Source organism: Haliotis cracherodii, unplaced genomic scaffold (assembly GCF_022045235.1).
Source record: "Haliotis cracherodii isolate W230 unplaced genomic scaffold, xgHalCrac1.p SCAF_14, whole genome shotgun sequence".
Lineage (NCBI taxonomy): Eukaryota > Metazoa > Mollusca > Gastropoda > Lepetellida > Haliotidae > Haliotis > Haliotis cracherodii.
In genome coordinates, this window is record NW_027266269.1 from 17,315,600 (window position 1) to 17,333,343 (window position 17,744).

The 17,744-nt window shown below is 42.4% G+C and overlaps 1 protein-coding gene across 7 annotated transcripts in view; it reads right to left on the reverse strand.

The window, feature by feature from the left end:
* The window catches only part of LOC139461041 (sodium-dependent proline transporter-like), a 97,784-nt gene that overhangs the window by 43,494 nt on the left and 36,546 nt on the right, over positions 1–17,744 (reverse strand). The window contains exon 3 of one of the 7 annotated variants that reach the window (XM_071242543.1): positions 7,772–7,906. The exons of 4 other annotated variants lie outside the window; for them this stretch is intronic. The gene's annotated coding sequence lies outside the window, so the exon portion shown is untranslated. Of the gene's footprint in view, positions 1–97; positions 298–7,368; positions 7,452–7,771; positions 7,907–17,744 lie in introns of those variants that run through there. 2 more of the 7 variants (XM_071242544.1, XM_071242545.1) reach the window with 2 other exon arrangements.

Consider the following 17,744-nt stretch of genomic DNA (forward strand, 5'->3'; position numbering starts at 1 on the left):
CACACGAAGGTTGTACTCCCATGTATAAGGTGGGATCATGGCCTGACATTATTATAACAATGTTCACCAATCACACACTGAGGACTGTAACACTTACCACTGAAAACACCATATCCTTTGACGCTCCTTGTAAACTAACTATTTCCTTGAAAACTTTAGTTCTTGAAATCTCTATTTCCTGAAAACTATTTCCTTGAAAACTCTCTATTTCCTTGAGGACTGTTGTGTGATGTACCATGATAACGCAAGGGTTAACATGGACTACATGCCATCAGTGAAGCAGGACGGAAGTCAACCTTCATCACCAGCATGAGTGACATGTGATGTGGTACTGCAGCCTCCCACACCAGCCTGACAGGACATACCTCAAGCATGTTAAGTAACAACAGGAATAGCTGTGTATGTAGAACTAACAACACTTGCATTGATAAGGTGGCATGACAGGGGCACAGTTTTCCATTTCAACCTATAAATATCGAATACTGAACGAGCAACTGTGTAATACCAATTTTATGAAATAAGTGAATAGTTCTAGTATCTGCTGAGTCAAAACGTGTTTTATATGTTATGTCAGGTTTCCACTCCCAGACTTGCCCAGGTTATGTTTCCAGGTTTTCGCAGACTTTCATTGGTTTAATCAAAGTGGCAAGTGCCTGAGACATGCATCACTCCTTGATTTACTTCCACATCAAGGTAACATGCTGTGATATAACTAACACATTAACAAGCCTCTGTCATAATAGCTTGAATACTGCAGAGCGTATCCTTAAACAACAAAGTGTATCCTTAAAGAACAGAGGCTATCCTTAAACAACAGAGTGCATCCTTAAACAACAGAGTGCATCCTTAAACAACAAAGTGTATCCTTAAACAACAGAGTGCATCCTTAAACAACAGAGTGCATCCTTAAACAACAGAGTGCATCCTTAAACAACAGAGTGCATCCTTAAACAACAGAGTGCATCCTAAACAACAAAGTGTATCCTTAAACAACAGAGTGTCTCCTTAAACCACAGAGCGCATCCTTAAACAACAGAGGGTATCCTTAAACAACAGAGGGTATCCTTAAACAACAGAGGGTATCCTTAAACAACAAAGGGCATAATTAAACAGCAATCAATTACAAAGCCCCTTCAACATGTGTCTACATGTGATATGTTACAATGGTTACAATAACACTTCTACAACTAATTTGACACTTGACATCTGCAACATATGAAGCAGTAGGATCCTCCTTGTCAAATACTAGGATTATAATATCTGGTCCATTCTTTCAGTTTCATTAGTGCTGATATACCAAGAAATAGTAAAATGTTTCCTATTTTCCTGTCAAAGTCTCAGCCAGCAGCGAGCCAGGTAAACCTAGTCATTGACAAAGTAGACACAATTTATGGATAACAACTTCTTTAATACTGTAAAGGCAACATTTCGGTATAGATCCTTATACTGTTGTCAAGCAAGACTAAATGAGGAACATTGATCAGAATATAGTTTGTAGGATTATCAGTTGAGGTTTATCAAACTGACTGCAACGTTGGACAATCCTACGTAGATGAAAGATCCCAACCCATCAACACCAGAATCAAAGAGCACAAAACCTCCACCATCAAATCAGACAGAAAATCAGCCATCTCGGACCATATCAGCAACTGGGACAATGTCCAAATCCTCTGCAAGAACCTCCATGACTTCACTAAAACTAACAGAAGCAGTCCACATTCGCCGCCACAAGCCATCGATCAACAGAGATCAAGGCAATTTCATCTCATCCGCCTACTTATGAACTCTTTAAGCAATAATCACCACACCTATGCAAACTTATCCTGTTTAATTGGCTTCTTGTCTCATTGTGTTCTCTGTCCATCATGTTGTGACAGTATTAACCTTCTGTCACTTGTCGTTACTTACTCATGTTATCCCACTCTTGTATGCAATTGTTGTTACTGTTAATCCTCCACCTACTATATATATTCTGTACAATGTTCCTCATTCAGTTTTGCTTGACAACGGTATAAGGGTCTATACCGAAACATCGCCTTTACAGTAGTAATGAAGTTGTTATCCATAAATTATGTCTACTTTGTAATCCGCTAAATTCTAAGAAATGCCCATCAAACAATTCAACCCTAGTCATTGTCAGCATATCCAGAAAAGGCTCATAAAGACCCATTCTGACAGCAGCATGAACCAGTGGGCACCTCACCACCTCATCAGGAAACTCCCCAAACAACCTCAAACCAACATGCAACTTATCCTTCCTGAACCTAGTGTAATTAAATGTTAACCTCAAAAGTGATTTTCAGTTAGCCATTGCTGATACAGCCTGCCAGTGAAATATGCCGGAGTACGGTGATTCCAGTAAAAACCACTACCTCCACTACAGTGAAGTTTTTGGTTTGTTGGCAATCAGCGGACCCAACTGTCACCAGAACGTGTGTTGAATCCCGACTCGGTGAAGAGGCACCATGCAGAGGGCAAACAATACAAGTCACACAAAAAGTACCCAACACAAATCAATGCCAGAGTGTTTTTGCAATGTAAACATGTCAATCTGACAGAAACTTCAAGGAATTTAACATCAGGGCTTTTAAATATTTAACACACAGTGTGACAATGACATGATTGGTTGTTTGTTACAAGCCTGGAGCCTTGACTGGACTGGCAGGTGGAAGCTGCGTATATGGCGCTGTTGTCACCGACTACCAGAAGCCTGCTGTCAGTGTGTGGACCAGGCAGTGCTTGGTTCGTTATCTGTCAGTAACAGACAGTCATAACAACTTGCAAAACACCACATACAGCATAGACTTTTTTTCTTTTTCACCTAAGGAAATAAAGTTGTGACTGTTGATTACCGGTATTCTGTGGGAATGGATTCTGCAGGCGTGATCAGTCATCTGCTGAGCGACTGCATGTTGTCTCAGGAACATCCTGCTCTTCCGTCTCCTTTATGTAAATTCAGGCTCATTGATGTCTAACAGCAGTAATCAGGTTGTACAAAATGTCATTGCACCTACAACTAGTTGTCTCTGTCTTGGGTTGCAGCTAATTGTTGTACAGTGTTCAGAACTAAGTTGTATGTCACTGAGGGGTGGAGGTTCAGGAGGCTATGGAATCACATACTACAATAGCAAACTTAAGGACACCTGGGCCCTTTTATTTCAAACTGTGTGTTCACAAACCCTGCATTCCTCCCGTGACCACACCCCCTCCCAAGCCGGCAATCTCCCTCAGAGAGCAGTGCAGCACCTTGGTGTTGCCACATATGTGAAGGTGTAAGGATGGGATGCAGAATGTTCAGCACCCAGTGTTTACGTTGGTGGCAAAGTGTTCAAATAGACGGAGTTGTGACATAGAAAACTTCACTGCAGCTTGGGTCAACAACAATCAGGCATGATGTGAACCCGAAAACCAAAGGCAATGTTATGTTCTTTAGCCTTACAATTACTCTTGAATCCAGATTAACCGTGTTTGACTGTTTGAGCTTACACACTGTCTCCCCCGGAGTGCAGCCTACACAAAAACAAAGTGTCTACTTGATGAGGCGGTATGATGTCATGCATGGCATGAAGTATGTTCCCCGGGGAGTTGAGATGACAACAGCTTACACAATTACACAATAAGCTCTGTGTTGAAGTGCGTGTAATATGTCTAGGGAGATCCTACTATGATAGTAAAACTGGCGCCACCACAATCTTGAAAGAGACTTGTTCCTCCTATTATACACCAGTTTATTCCCCCTTGTGATCAGAGTGGTGTTTGCAGCAAATTGTCTTTTTTCATTATTACAACAATTTGAGATTGATTTCAACAAACAACCCTCATATGTTGTAACAATCTCGGCAGCAATAATGTCAACCCTTCACAACCTCCATCTGATGTTACAATCTTGGCAGCAATAATGTCAACCCTTCACAACCTCCATCTGATGTTACAATCTCGGCAGCAATAATGTCAACCCTTCACAACCTCCATCTGATGTTACAATCTCGGCAGCAATAATGTCAACCCTTCACAACCTCCATCTGATGTTACAATCTCGGCAGCAATAATGTCAACCCTTCACAACCTCCATCTGATGTTACAATCTCGGCAGCAATAATGTCAACCCTTCACAACCTCCATCTGATGTTACAATCTTGGCAGCAATAATGTCAACCCTTCACAACCTCCATCTGATGTTACAATCTCGGCAGCAATAATGTCAACCCTTCACAACCTCCATCTGATGTTACAATCTCGGCAGCAATAATGTCAACCCTTCACAACCTCCATCTGATGTTACAATCTTGGCAGCAATAATGTCAACCCTTCACAACCTCCATCTGATGTTACAATCTCGGCAGCAATAATGTCAACCCTTCACAACCTCCATCTGATGTTACAATCTCGGCAGCAATAATGTCAACCCTTCACAACCTCCATCTGATGTTACAATCTCGGCAGCAATGATGCCAATCCTTCACACACTACAATTAGCAATGGCCAGTGGCAATCCACAACACAGGCTGTATCTGGAAGCTGACAGCTGGAACCCATGTAGGAACTTTTTTACAAATATAACATAGACCCGATGTGGGAGGACAGAGTGACACTGATAGTAGAACTAACCACGGAATGAAAGTCAGGATCATGCTGCTGATAAACTAAGGATCATGATCATCTTGATTCAAGGACTCAAATCTTAGTAACAATCAGCAGTGTCCTCAGGGTGGGTGATGTACCACTGTGTACCACCAGTGTCACCAGGGTGAGCTATGTGATATTAAGAGAGCTGCCCTGTAATGCTAACAAGTGATATTAAGAGAGCTGCCCTGTAGTGCTAACAAGTGATATTGAGAGAGCTGCCCTGTAGTGCTAACAAGTGATATTGAGAGAGCTGCCCTGTAATGCTAACAAGTGATATTGAGAGAGCTGCCCTGTAATGCTAACAAGTGATATTAAGAGAGCTGCCCTGTAATGCTAACAAGTGATATTAAGAGAGCTGCCCTGTAGTGCTAACAAGTGATATTAAGAGAGTTTCCCTGTAATGCTAACAAGTGATATTGAAAAAGCTGCCCTGTAATGCTAACAAGTGATATTAAGAGAGCTGCCCTGTAGTGCTAACAAGTGATATTAAGAGAGTTTCCCTGTAATGCTAACAAGTGATATTGAAAAAGCTGCCCTGTAATGCTAACAAGTGATATTAAGAGAGCTGCCCTGTAGTGCTAACAAGTGATATTGAGAGAGCTGCCCTGTAATGCTAACAAGTGATATTAAGAGAGCTGCCCTGTAATGCTAACAAGTGATATTAAGAGAGCTGCCCTGTAGTGCTAACAAGTGATATTAAGAGAGTTTCCCTGTAATGCTAACAAGTGATATTGAAAAAGCTGCCCTGTAATGCTAACAAGTGATATTAAGAGAGCTGCCCTGTAGTGCTAACAAGTGATATTGAGAGAGCTGCCCTGTAATGCTAACAAGTGATATTAAGAGAGCTGCCCTGTAATGCTAACAAGTGATATTGAGAGAGATGCCCTGTAATGCTAACAAGTGATATTGAGAGAGCTGCCCTGTAATGCTAACAAGTGATATTGAGAGAGCTGCCCTGTAGTGCTAACAAGTGATATTGAGAGAGCTGCCCTGTAATGCTATCACATCTTCATGTGGCAGTTGGAGGTGATCGAGTCAAACTGACATGAACATAACTTTCAGGAAAAAACAGTTGGTAAATTATCTTAATAAAGTATAATAAAAGGTCAGGTCAGACACTCTCTTCATTTCCTGAAACTGCAGTAATCTGGACTTGCCCACTATTACAGCCGTGCATGGGCTGTGTTGGGTATATGTGTTTCTCACCGGGGTCTGTAGAGGTGAGCCTTCCACACACACATCAGCAGAACCTGTGTGACATGCCTGATACAGCAGCAGTATCTCCACTCTTCCACATTGTTCCAGGACCAGACATCTTAGTCTGCACAGGAAATGTGGAAAGAAGACAGTCTGCCCTGGCTATGATTAACTGTGTCCTTAATTAAAAGTGGTGGTCATTACCAATGACCAGTGCTGACCTGGGCAGTGTGGGGTCAGTGGTGTGGTCACTAGGGTATCATTTTAACACAATGGATGAGAGGCCCTCCAGCCACCAGCAGAGGGGGTGGTGGCGGAGGACAGAATGTCAGGGCACAAGATGATGTCACCATGGTAACAGAGATGAACCCACACTTACCACCATCCCCAGCATCACAACCAGGAAGCTGTGTGAGTTAAACCTATTTTCAGTTTCTATAAACAGAGTCATGATCTGTTCATCCACTTACATGACTTGGCTGATTTGGTTGATTGGTGCCATCTGCTCAAGGTTTGAACCACTGGTTTCTCTAGGCCATATTGGACACGTCGATATAGTTTTAATATGAGTGACTTCGGAGTTTTTAATAAACCCAACAACATTGTTTGAGAAGCAGTAGAAACAGAAACTGAAAGAAGTCAACTTCCTGCCATTTAAAGTTCACTCACATGACCTGTGGATAATAACACAGGAAAATCATTTGAATTCATCGATAAAATGTCAGGGAATGGGAAGACAATTGACACTGACAGGTACAATTACTGTCGCCATAACCAGGGCTCGCACAACAAACATGTATATTCTCTTCCCCTGCAAACCATCCATTACCACATATTGATGAATTAAAGAAAACATCTCACAGATTTACTTTAAATGATGAAGTAATAAAATATTATGAAAAACTACAGTAAACCTAACAACAGTACATGAAAAATGGGAGAACATTCTTGGCAAAGATGTGTCATGGATAGAAGGGTTTGTTTCAGTGACCACGGTTATAGGTAATGTACAAAAGATGTCAAACAGTACTACAACTACCAACTTACTTGAAATACAATCTTAACCATCGCATCATCTGTACAAAGAATGAACTGTTAAGAATGAACATTGTTCGTGATAATCGTTGTTCTGAATCCTTTCTTCATCTTAACTTGGATTTTTATGCAACATCATCCACTGAAATAGATAAAAACATCCTATCCTTCGTACATGTTGTACATGTTGTAGGTTTGTGATGTGTGCAGGGTCATGTGTTTTAATACTCCCAATGTATACACAATTACAGCAACAATCAGTACCACCGTAGTGATGCACTGTGATGAATTGCCAAATACAAATGACTGTAAATAGTAAATAGATGTATACAGATTACTGAAAGAGTCCCTTCCCTTAGTTACTGTTTAACTACAAGTGTATTTCAAAATGAATCTTACAAGTGACAGCCAAATGTCCATATTGGTGACCCAGTACTGCGATACTGTCCCCCTTACATGGCAGGCAGTACATGAAGACTGCGGTGTACTGTCACATGGTGTGAGGCCTACCTGGGATCTGGCAGTAAGACGCAGGGTGACGCACACACACAGTGGGAGGAGCAGACTAGTTAATGTTCCCCCATGTCTTCAGCACCTACATCGTGAGCGTGCACGCCGCCGCACGCATCATGTACTCTACAGCAATGGGGCTCACACTGGAGATACGTCCTTATCAAACCACCAACACATTCACAGCCGGCCAGGATGGGATGATGTAGGTCCCCCAGTGAGCAGTGGCGTACACCACACCAGCAATTAGTACTAGCTTTGTTGGTATGGTTGTATTGGCTGTTATCAAATCATAGCTTACGTCCCCAAACTCGCCATGTTATGGCACATCACCAGATTTTGGAATAGTAACTTCAATGAAACATTTATATAATTTATACAATAAAATATTGTATCAGCAAACCTCAGTAGAACTTGCAGGTGTCATCAGAAAGTAATTGTACCAGTAGTAGTCTGCTGTGTCTGTTGGCCGTTTTGTATTCATCCCAGTCTGGGTGAGTGTAGGGTGTGACTGTCATCCTGTCAGGGTGAGGTGTAACTGTAACAGAGTCAGGGTGAGGTGTGGCTGTCACAGAGTCAGGGTGAGGTGTGACTATCACTGAGTCAGGCTGAGGTGTGGCTGTCACAGAGTCAGGGTGAGGTGTGACTGTCACAGAGTCGGTGAGGTGTGACTGTCACAGAGTCGGTGAGGTGTGACTGTCACAGAGTCAGGGTGAGGTGTGACTGTCACAGAGTCAGGGTGAGGTGTGACTGTCACAGAGGCAGGCTGAGGTGTGCTGAGGTGTGGCTATCACAGGGTGAGGTGTGACTGTCAGCCAGAGAGGATGGTGGTGATTGTCTGCGACATTAACCACTTGTCGAAAGCCCAAATCTTGTGAATTCCTTCAATTTAGTTCATTTGTACATTAAGCTCACATTGACCAGGATTTACCATGTAACTGTCTTAAAAGCAGTGACCAACAGTGTCTCTCTAAGAAGAGTCCCAAACAATAACACACATCGTCCTCATTAGTCCATCCTATATGTCTATATGTCCTATTGTCTGGGTTCCACTGGGTGTCTGGCTCCGACCTCTGACAGCCAGCCATCATTCAATACTTCTCATCCCGTCATCACTCACTTGGCATCAGTTATCAGCACTGCACATGTTCACACATCTGGTGCTGTGGCCTGCATCATTACTGTTGAATGATAGGTGCACTGTCCATGTATGACTGTTGGCAATACACATACCACCCTGGAATAACTATGTCACACAGTGTTGTGTAATGTCCACATACCCCCCTGGAACAGCTATGTCATACAGTGTTGTGTAATGTCCACATACCACCCTGAAACAGCTATGTCACACAGTGTTGTGTAATGTCCACATACCCCCCTGGAACAGCTATGTATCACAGTGTTGTGTAATGTCCACATACCACCCTGAAACAGCTATGTCACACAGTGTTGTGTAATGTCCACATACCACCCTGAAACAGCTATGTCACACAGTGTTGTGTAATGTCCACATACCACCCTGAAACAGCTATGTCACACAGTGTTGTGTAATGTCCACATACCACCCTGAAACAGCTATGTCACACAGTGTTGTGTAATGTTCACATACCACCCTGAAACAGCTATGTATCACAGTGTTGTGTAATGTCCACATACCCCCCTGGAACAGCTATGTATCACAGTGTTGTGTAATGTCCACATACCACCCTGAAACAGCTGTGTCACACAGTGTTGTGTAATGTCCACATACCCCCCCTGGAACAGCTATGTCACACAGTGTTGTGTAATGTTCACATACCACCCTGAAACAGCTATGTCACACAGTGTTGTGTAATGTCCACATACCACCCTGAAACAGCTATGTCACACAGTGTTGTGTAATGTCCACATACCCCCCCTGGAACAGCTATGTCACACAGTGTTGTGTAATGTTCACATACCACCCTGAAACAGCTATGTCACACAGTGTTGTGTAATGTCCACATACCACCCTGAAACAGCTATGTCACACAGTGTTGTGTAATGTCCACATACCACCCTGAAACAGCTATGTCACACAGTGTTGTGTAATGTTCACATACCACCCTGGAACAGCTATATCATACAGTGTTGTGTAATGTCCACATACCCCCCTGGAACAGCTATGTCACACAGTGTTGTGTAATGTCCACATACCACCCTGAAACAGCTATGTCACACAGTGTTGTGTAATGTCAACATACCCCCCTGGAACAGCTATGTCACACAGTGTTGTGTAATGTTCACATACTACCCTGAAACAGCTATGTAATACAATGTTGTGTAATGTCCACATACAACCCTGAAAAAGCTATGTCAGACAATGTAGTGCTGTGGCCTGCATCATTACTGTTGAATGATAGGTGCACTGTCCATGTATGACTGTTGGCAATACACATACCACCCTGGAATAACTATGTCACACAGTGTTGTGTAATGTCCACATACCACCCTGAAACAGCTATGTCACACAGTGTTGTGTAATGTCCACATACCCCCCTGGAACAGCTATGTCACACAGTGTTGTGTAATGTTCACATACTACCCTGAAACAGCTATGTACCATATATCGCTGTGTATAAGGCGACCCCACGTATAAGACGACCCCCCTGTACACGCCTTAAAAATCAACCCAAAATCCTATACTCCCTGTATAAGGCGACCTGGAATGAAACACATCACAAGTCTGACTGATATACCGGTAGAAGATTTAACGCGCTCTTGCCGACTGTAGCGTATTTCGCACACGGACATCACAAATTAGTTAGTTAGTTACTTTGGAGATCGAATGTGCGCTTTCCGACTGATGCGTATTTCGCACACATCACAAGTGCGCACACAAACCTTATATATGCAATAAAAATATGTTTATCTTGCGTTGTTTTTTTTTCTACAATGATAGGTCGCGTGTGTAACTCCGGCACACGTCGCCATTTTGTGTTTACACGGTACGACACCAAATTGGTGCCCGTAAAATAAAATTCATTTATGAAGTAATAACATATAAGAGACAATGGTGAGTAATTTAATTGCCAATTAACTATGTTGTAACTAACTAGGCTTATGTTTGCTTCACATTCAGCGTTTTTATTCCACAATCACTTGTACACACCGTCTCCAACACTTGTTAATACAACTGTAAAAACAGCGGGAATTGATTTCAGCTTCACCGGTTATCACATGTTAGGTCACATGTGCAATATGCAAATGATTACCGGTACTTCCGGCTCTCTACTCACGGATGTTGATTGTTTTACCGTGTCAGCTGGTTCGACAATCTGCATCGAGGAGAGGGTCATTTCAACTTTATTTGCAGAAATTATTAAACTTTATTCAAGGAAAAGAGATACAAATCATGTTTATGTATGGAAATAGTTATTTGAACAGTTATTTAGGACGAAATGCGAAGTTTTATTGTCAAATGCTGGGCTGGCTATCGGACGCCGGTTGACATCGCCAGTGGAAAAAAATGTGAGATCTTCGACTCCGTGTATAAGACGACCCCCCTTCTTAGCCCCCTCATTTTAGGTACGAAAAACTCGCCTTATACACAGCGATATACGGTAATACAATGTAGTGAAATGTCCACATACCCCCCTGGAACAGCTATGTATCACAGTGTTGTGAAATGTCCACATACCACCCTGAAACAGCTATGTCACACAGTGTTGTGTAATGTCAACATACCCCCCTGGAACAGCTATGTCACACAGTGTTGTGTAATGTCCACATATCACCCTGGAACAGCTATGTCACACAGTGTTGTGTAATGTCAACATACCCCCCTGAAACAGCAATGTCATACAATGTTGTGTAATGTCCACATACCACCCTGAAAAAGCTATGTCAGACAATTTTGTGAAATGTCAACATACCCCCTGGAACAGCTATGTATCACAGTGTTGTGAAATGTCCACATACCACCCTGAAACAGCTATGTCACACAGTGTTGTGTAATGTCCACATACCCCCCCTGGAACAGCTATGTATCACAGTGTTGTGAAATATATACATACCACCCAGAAACAGCTATGTCACACAGTGTTGTGTAATGTGAGACATACCACCCTGAAACAGCTATGTAATACAGTGTTGTGTAATGTCCACATACCACCCTGGAACAGCTATGTATCACAGTTTTGTGTAATGTCCACATACCACCCTGAAACAGCTATGTCACACAGTGTTGTGTAATGTTCACATACCCCCCTGAAACAGCTATGTCACACAGTGTTGTGTAATGTCCACATATCACCCTGGAACAGCTATGTCACACAGTGTTGTGTAATGTCCACATACCACCCTGGAACAGCTATGTCACACAGTGTTGTGTAATGTTCACATACCACCCTGAAACAGCTATGTCACACAGTGTTGTGTAATGTCCACATACCACCCTGGAACAGCTATATCGGAAAGTGTTGTGTAATGTTCACATACCACCCTGGAACAGCTATATCACACAGTGTTGTGTAATGTTCACATACCACCCTGAAACAGCTATGTCACACAGTGTTGTGTAATGTTCACATACCACCCTGAAACAGCTATGTCACACAGTGTTGTGTAATGTTCACATACCACCCTGGAACAGCTATGTCACACAGTGTTGTGTAATGTCCACATACCACCCTGGAACAGCTATATCACACAGTGTTGTGTAATGTTCACATACCACCCTGAAACAGCTATGTATCACAGTGTTGTGTAATGTTCACATACCACCCTGAAACAGCTATGTAATACAGTGTTGTGTAATGTCCACATACCACCCAGGAACAGCTATATCATACAGTGTTGTGTAATGTCCACATACCACCCTGGTACAGCTATGTCACACAGTGTTGTGTAATGTTCACATACCACCCTGAAACAGCTATGTCATACAATGTTGTGTAATGTCCACATACCACCCTGAAAAAGCTATGTCATACAATGTTGTGTAATGTCCACATACCACCCTGAAACAGCTATGTCATACAATTTTGTGTAATGTTCACATACCACCCTGAAACAGCTATGTCAGACAATGTTGTGAAATGTCCACATACCCCCCTGGAACAGCTATGTATTACAGTGTTGTGAAATGTCCACATACCCCCCTGGAACAGCTATGTATCACAGTGTTGTGAAATGTCCACATACCCCCCTGGAACAGCTATGTATCACAGTGTTGTGAAATATCCACATACCCCCCTGGAACAGCTATGTATCACAGTGTTGTGTAATGTCCACATACCCCCTGGAACAGCTATGAAATACAATAAAAATTAATGTACACAAGTCAACTGGAACAGCTACACAATATAGGGTTGTGTCTATACACATGTTGTAATAGAGTGATGACAGGGCTCTATATCTCGTGCCACATCTATACATGGCTGCCAATACCTCCCTCCAGATCAATGCTCATACAATCGCGTCCTGTATATAGATGTGCTGTTGGTGTGCTGCTGACGTTGATGGGCAGTCTGGGAGGTATCAACGTTTGTCGATGAAGGACTCTCAATTTGTGTCTACACAAACAAAATTTAATTAAATGAGCTGGAATCCATTAGTTCTTCATTCACATATCTCGTATTTCCCCACAATCAACATTCAATTGAATATACAGTGATTGTGTTGAAATAAGAGCCACAGAGATGTGTCAGGCACACAACTTTGTATAAATGTGCGATGTGCGAGGGGACTAGCTGATGCTAGTGTAGATATTGGTCACAACATCGCAGTCTGATACTGACTCACTGAGACTAGATGAAGTGGGGAGTGTACGATGTGACACTAGTGCAGCCAGTCTATCACATTGTGGCAGTCTGATACTGACTCACTGAAACTGGATGAAGTGGGGAGTGTACGATGTGACACTAGTGCAGCCAGTCTATCACATTGTGGCAGTCTGATACTGACTCACTGAGACTAGATGAAGTGGGGAGTGTACGATGTGACACTAGTGCAGCCAGTCTATCACATTGTGGCAGTCTGATACTGTCTCACAGAGACTAGATGAAGTGGGGAGGGTACGATGTGACACTAGTGCAGCCAGTTTATCACATCGTGGCAGTCTGATACTGACTCACTGAAACTGGATGAAGTGGGGAGGGTACGATGTGACACTAGCGCAGACAGACCTATAGTGATGAACTCAAAAAAGTGGGGACTATTCCTTACCACCATTGTTGGCCTGTCTTGATTCCAGTTTGTATCTCCATTATTTAGTGTAATTTTCCCTAAAGTACCCCATTGGGAAAAATGGAGAGAAATCAACAATCTAAAAGAAAACATAAAAATCACAAGTGTCCTAAGTATGACACGGCTCACAGAATATTGCCACCTCAGCATTGTCTCTAAGTCTTTGGCTAAAACATGCAATCATGAATCTTTGTCCTCCTGCAATCTCATCAAAAATCAAAATGTCAAAATTTGTTACCTGGATACAAAGACCTTGATATTCAAAGACATAACAACCATAAATGCCAATGCATCTTTCAGCCAATCGTGCGCTCACACTGCACCATGTGTGACAGTGCTGCTGTGGTGCATGGTAAACAGCAACCAGGGTCAGTCAGGGCCTGCTAGGGGCATCTGTTCCCTGAACACCAATTGACAAATTCGTCTCTGTCATCATGGTTCAAGGCAAAAGGGACATGTATTGTACCAGCACTAGACTGTGGACAAGAGCTGAACCTACAGTGGAAGTGTTACGAAGGTACACCTCTAGCTGTGCAGCATTCACTCTGCCCAACCTAGGACACAGTACTGTAAGGTGCAGTCACACAGGACATTTCCTGTAGCTGCCAGAGTTAGGACACAGTAATGTGAGGTGCAGTAAGGCAAGACATTTCCTGATGCTGCCAGAACTAGGACACAGTACTGTAAGGTGCAGTAAGGCAGGACATTTCCTGATGCTGCCAGAACTAGGACACAGTACTGTGAGGTGCAGTCACACAGGACATTTCCTGATGCTGCCAGAACTAGGACACAGTACTGTGAGGTGCAGTAAGGCAGGACATTTCCTAATGCTGCCGCAACTAGGACACAGTACTGTAAGGTGCAGTCACACAGGACATTTCCTGTAGCTGCCAGAACTAGGACACAGTAATGTGAGGTGCTGTAAGGCAAGACATTTCCTGATGCTGCCAGAACTAGGACACAGTACTGTGAGGTGCAGTAAGGCAGGACATTTCCTGATGCTGAGGGAACTAGGACACAGTACTGTAAGGTGCAGTAAGGCAGGACATTTCCTGATGCTGCCGCAACTAGGACACAGTACTGTAAGGTGCAGTAAGGCAGGACATTTCCTGATGCTGAGGGAACTAGGACACAGTAATGTAAGGTGCAGTAAGGCAGGACATTTCCTGATGCTGCCGGAACTAGGACACAGTACTGTAAGGTGCAGTAAGGCAGGACATTCCCTGATGCTGCCAGAACTAGGACACAGTACTGTAAGGTGCAGTAAGGCAGGACATTCCCTGATGCTGCCAGAACTAGGACACAGTAATGTAAGGTGCAATAAGGCAGGACATTTCCTGATGCTGCCGCAACTAGGACACAGTACTGTAAGGTGCAGTAACACAGGACATTTCCTGATGCTGCTGGAACTAGGACACAGTACTGTAAGGTGCAGTAAGGCAGGACATTTCCTGATGCTGTCAGAACTAGGATACAGTACTGTAAGGTGCAGTAAGGCAGGACATTTCCTGATGCTGTCAGAACTAGGACACAGTACTGTAAGGTGCAGTAAGGCAGGACTTTTCCTGATGCTGCCAGAACTAGGACACAGTAATGTAAGGTGCAGTAAGGCAGGACTTTTCCTGATGCTGCCAGAACTAGGACACAGTACTGTGAGGTGCAGTAAGGCAGGACTTTTCCTGATGCTGCCAGAACTAGGACACAGTAATGTAAGGTGCAGTAAGGCAGGACATTTCGTGATGCTGCCAGAACTAGGACACAGTACTGTGAGGTGCAGTAAGGCAGGACATTTCCTGATGCTGCCAGAACTAGGACACAGTACTGTAAGGTGCAGTAAGGCAGGACATTTCCTGATGCTGCCGGAACTAGGACACAGTACTGTAAGGTGCAGTAAGGCAGGACTTTTCCTGATGCTGCCAGAACTAGGACACAGTACTGTGAGGTGCAGTAAGGCAGGACTAAGGAGATGAGGCTGGTGTGTCTGTACAGAGGCCATTTATGGTGAATTATTGGCCACTGAGTGTGTGACCCAATATAATCAACACTGTGGGTTCTACATGACAATTATGTAGGCACTTTCCAGCAGGGCTTGGTCTCTAAACCATTCACACTCGTCTGTCTCCAAGACCCTACAGAATCAATTAAGAAATTAATCCAACTCAAGTCTAGAATGATTAGGCAAGTCCAGATTGCCTCAGTTAAAGGTAAAATTAACCATAATTTGTAGACTCATATCTTCAAATGAGATGTATTTCCGTGACTAAATTTATGTAGTGAGGGAAGAAGGGGCGCTGCTAGGTAAAGGGTCCACCACACATGCTACCCAATGGGATTCGAGGTCACACTGTTGGTTACCAGCAATAACTCAAAGTCTGGTCACAATGTGAGACATTGTTATTGGTGTGGGACCTTTCTCATACTGTCCTCAACGTTACATGCTTTGTTTATTTGGTTTTTTTTTGTTGTTGTTGTTTATCGCCGCACTCAGCAATTTTCTAGCTATATGACGGCGGTCTGTAAACAATCGAGTCTGGAACAGACAATCCAGTGATTGACATCATGAGCATCGATCCATGCAATTGGGATCGATGACATGCATCAACCAAGTCAGCAGGGCTGACCACCTGATCCCGTTAGTCGCCTCTTATGACAAGAATCATATAAGTCGCCTTTTACGGCAAGCATGGGTTGCTGAAGACATATTCTACCCCGGATCTTCATGGGTCTCATGCATAGAGGCAAACAACTGGTATGGTATAAACATGAAATATATCAGTCATTCTCTAAAAAAAAGTAATATTTTCTTGAACATAACTCATTATTCTGTTTTCAGATTATTTGACAATGAAAGATATTTGTCGGTTGTATGCAATATTCTGCTAAAATAACTGCTATAACCTTATGTTAGCCAGTACAATATGTTAAGTGTGCAGACAAGAGCAGAAATTGGTTGTCCAATGAATACAAAATCAAACTTTTTCAAATTATCTAAACAGTGCTAAAGTCTCTTGGAAGTTCCAAGTTGGAACAAATACTTCCCAAAGCCCTGATGACTTATGTTGCATGACATCAGGAATGGCATATAACACCAAAAAACTTATTGATTTTCCACCTGGATTCATTATTTTTGGTAACAGTAATCTTGTCCAAAGTAATAGTGTCTGTCCTGTCACAAGATAGCACAAATACAAAGAATAATCACTCCCTTGGTATATCGGAGTGCTAAGGTCTTCTCAGGTCACTTCCTTCCAGTTCCATCAAGGCACCATGTCCTCAAGCAATTTACCATGCTGAAGTTTCTCAAAAATAACTGGTAAGTGTTATCTCTTGACATGTACTTTTTGTGGGTGTCTGTACTGTTACTCTGCATTTTGGATTCCGAAATTGTTCAAATCTTAAAACTTAATCAGTATATTTGGCTCTCAGAGTGGAGCTCAACCAGTGTGCTTTTTTTAGTACAAGGGAGAAGTCATTGCCCTAAGCTGGCATTATGGCAAGGTTTGTCTCTCCTGTCACTGTCTCTGCTGCCACCTTAAAAAATGTGACAGGGCAGACATATTTAGGCAACAGCATACAGTGTTTAATAGACATTTCAACAAATAAAGTTTAAAGTGTGATAACTATCTTTTCCTTATAGAATAATGATAGTCCCCTTTGAACGTAATCAGTAGACAGGTTTATCATATATCTTTATGCATATAATTCCATAGTATGCACATATTTACAGTCTAATAATTTAGTAATGCCAATAAATGAAAATTAATTGTTGTTGATCTTTCAACTATGCCTAAACACAACAACCATACCCAAAAGTTAATTAATTTAAGATCTATTTTCGGTGACAAAAACTGAATTTTAGGCAAGGTAACAGCCAAGACATTTGGTACATTGATGCAAAATTTAATTTTCTGCAAAATTGAAAATAAGGCTTATTAAGCCTTCACACTTGACGTTTATATTCAGTAATTGTTATATTGTTTATCTGCTCAATAAAAACATTTCAAAAGGGAATTCAGTTTTGTTGTTTTTCCTTGGCCCGAAATGTTACCTTTTTAAAAGAATGACCCATATACCTGTACAATATGGAACATAACTTGTAGAATACATCTTATAGGGCTGTAGGTTTTGTTATGTATATCACAGTATATTAAGAGCTAACTGATCATTAT